The sequence below is a fragment of the Lactuca serriola genome, chromosome 7 (assembly GCF_051521515.1).
Source record: "Lactuca serriola cultivar US96UC23 chromosome 7, Lser_US96UC23_V15, whole genome shotgun sequence".
NCBI lineage: Eukaryota > Viridiplantae > Streptophyta > Magnoliopsida > Asterales > Asteraceae > Lactuca > Lactuca serriola.
In genome coordinates, this window is record NC_136414.1 from 79,997,971 (window position 1) to 80,001,116 (window position 3,146).

The 3,146-nt window shown below is 33.8% G+C and overlaps 1 pseudogene; it reads left to right on the plus strand.

Moving 5' to 3' along the window:
- Positions 1-1,331: 1,331 nt before the first annotated feature.
- LOC145064156 (uncharacterized) lies at positions 1,332-2,395 on the plus strand (annotated as a pseudogene).
- The last annotated feature ends 751 nt before the right edge of the window (positions 2,396-3,146 follow it).

Genomic DNA, 3,146 nt, shown 5'->3' on the forward strand with positions numbered 1-3,146 from the left:
CCACTAAAGATCGAGGTTCTTTTTCTCAATCTCTCATACTCTCACTGTATCTCGCTGTGTTGATGATTTGATTTGATTTCTTCTTCAAGAACTCAGCTTTTTTTTGTATTTAAGTTTGTGTGTGTGTGTGTGTGTGTGTGTATATATATATATACACCTGTTTCTCATTTTTCCTGTTTCTTCAAGAACTCGATTTTGGATTTCTATATCTCCACTGTTACAGTGTTATTCTATCTCGCTGTGGATTTCATATTTCTTCATCAAGAACTCCCACAATGTCCTACTGTTACTCCCACAATCCCACTAATCAGTAATCACTATGCATTACATCAAGAACTATGTCCATGTTTCTCATTTTTACCTTAAGATTGTCGGTTGGTGTGTATCAGTGAACTTATTTCATGATTTCTTTACTGGTATGGTGTGTATGTATTTAGTATTTTAGTGTATTTCGTGATTTCTTTACAAGTGGCAGTGGATATGTGATTGTATCTATTTCAGAATTTAGATTTCACAGTTTGTATGTATTTTTTTCCTGTTTGCTGTGTACTAGACTAATAGTATATTAGTTGTATGTTATTCTGTTTTATCATAGTATGTAATATGATTGTATGTTATTTTGTTTTATCATTTTGTTTGACAATATGATATTATTCTGTTTTCTGAAACAATGTGTGTGTTTTACGCTCACTACCTCACTTTGTGTTAGATAGATTTCTAACTAAAGTAATGACATCAACCACAACAACCCCGTCTACGGGATCAACTACAACTCAAGATAATCTTAAACGCAAATCAAATGATCCTGGATGGGAATATGCAGTGTGTGTGAATCCTAAGAAACTAGAGCGAGTGAAATGCATTTTATGTAATAAAGAGATGGGTGGGGGAATCAATTGACTAAAACAACATATTGCACAAATTAAGGGAAATGTTTCTTCATGCCCAAAGGCCACAAAACATGACCAAATAAAATGTAGAGATGCTCGTATTGATAACCAAAATAAAAAGAAAGGGAAGGTAGATGAAAATGAGTCTTTAAGAGCACAAGTGAATATTAGAAGTAGTTAGAATGAAACCATTACCATCGATGATGATTTGATGGAAGATTCATTTGGCTCTAAGAAGGCTGAACGTTCTTTTGGGCCTATGGATTGGTTTCCAAACACTATCAACCCCCAATATGTTTCAAACATGGGAAAGAGTAAATAAGAAAATATGTCAAATGTTATTCGTAAGGAACACATGATTCGTGTGAAGAATATATTTGTAGACGGGCCTATGAATGTGTCATTCCTTTTCATGCCTTTGAAAAGGATAGCTTCAAAATTATGTTGGAGGCAGTTGGCCAATTTGGACGTGGGGAACCACCTCCAACTAGATATGAGATGGTAAAAACATATTTAAAGAAAGAAGTAGAAAGAACAATAAATTTATTGACACCATACAAAGATGAATGGAAATCTAATGGATGCTCGATTATGACGGATGCATGGTCCGATAGAAAGAGAAAGAGCATCATGAACTTATGTGTTAATTCAAAGATGGGGACCGTTTTTTGTCATCTAAAGATTCATCGGATGAGGCTCACACAAGTGAACACATACATGAGTATGTTGAAAGTTGCATCAAAGAAGTTGGTCCCGAAAATGTGGTTCAAATTGTGACCGACAATGCATCAAATAATATGGGAGCGACCACGTTGTTAAAGGAAAAAAGACCAACTATTTTTTGGACGTTTTGTGCAACACATACCCTCAATCTTATGCTTGAAGGTATTAATTTTAATTGTGCTAAGTTTATAATTTAGTGTTCTTTATTAATTTTTAATAATATTATTAACGTTTTATTTATTTTAAAAGGTATTGGTGGGCTACCTAGGTATAAGAATATTCTCAACCATGCAAAAACACTCACGGTGTTTATTTATGCTCGTCTTAAAACTTTGGCCATGATGAGACACTTTACCAAGAAAAGAGATATTGTGCGACCGGGAGTCACGAAATTTGCTTCCGCATTTCTTACTTTGCAAAGTTTGGCCGATAAAAAGGCCCAACTAAAACAAATGTTTACAAGCGATGAATGGAAATCATGTAGACTTAGCAACACCGTTAAAGGGAAAGCCACATATGACACTGTGGTAAATGCCACATTTTGGACCGGTATAGCATTATGTTTAAAGGTTTTTGCCCCTTTGGTCAAAGTTCTTCGCATGGTTGATGCGGATCGAAAGCCATCAATGGGTTTTGTATATGGTGAGATTCAAAATGCAAAACAAGAAATCATTAATGCTTTGGGCAACAATACAAAAGCGTATGAGCCTATTATGGATATCATTTCGAAAAAGATGAAAAATAGGCTTGATACAACACTACATTTGACGGCTTACCTTTAAATCCATATTATCCTTATAAGAATCCGGAGATCCAAAATGATATTGATGTGACCAATGCAATTGTTGATTTTGTCGATACAATATATCCGGGAGATCATTCTTTGCAAAACCATATCGTGATGGTTGAGTTGCCGGTTTACATGGCTAAACAAGAAAATTTTAGTCAAGAAATTGCAATTAAAGGATGTGAGGTGAACAACAACAAATTTGATCCGTGTAATATATTTTAAATTATATTTATTTTATAAAATTCCAAAATAATAACTTTTAACAATGTTTTTTTTCAACTTGTAGCGAATTGGTGGGTGGATTATGTTGCCTCAACTCCACAATTGAGAAAGATTGCTACAAGGATACTTTCTTTAACAACTAGTTCTTCGGGTTGTGAAAGAAATTGGAGCACTTTTGAAGAGGTTGGTAGTTGACTAAATTTTAATTATAATTTTTAAGTAGTTTATTCAAAACTTGTATATTTATCAAACTTTTTGTTTTTTTGCTTATTTAAATTTGTAGGTACATACAAAGAAAAGAAATAGATTAGAGACGTCTAAATTGAACAATCTTGTTTTTGTTCAATTTAATGCAAATTTGATGGAAAATAACAATGAAAGGAAGACTAAGGATATGGAAGTACTTTTAGCAAAAGATGCAAGCGAGGCTCAAGAATGGATTGTCGAAAATGATGTTTTGTTAGATGAAGTTGATCCCGATGATGCTATGGGCGACGAGGAGTTTTTACAAAATCGTGGAA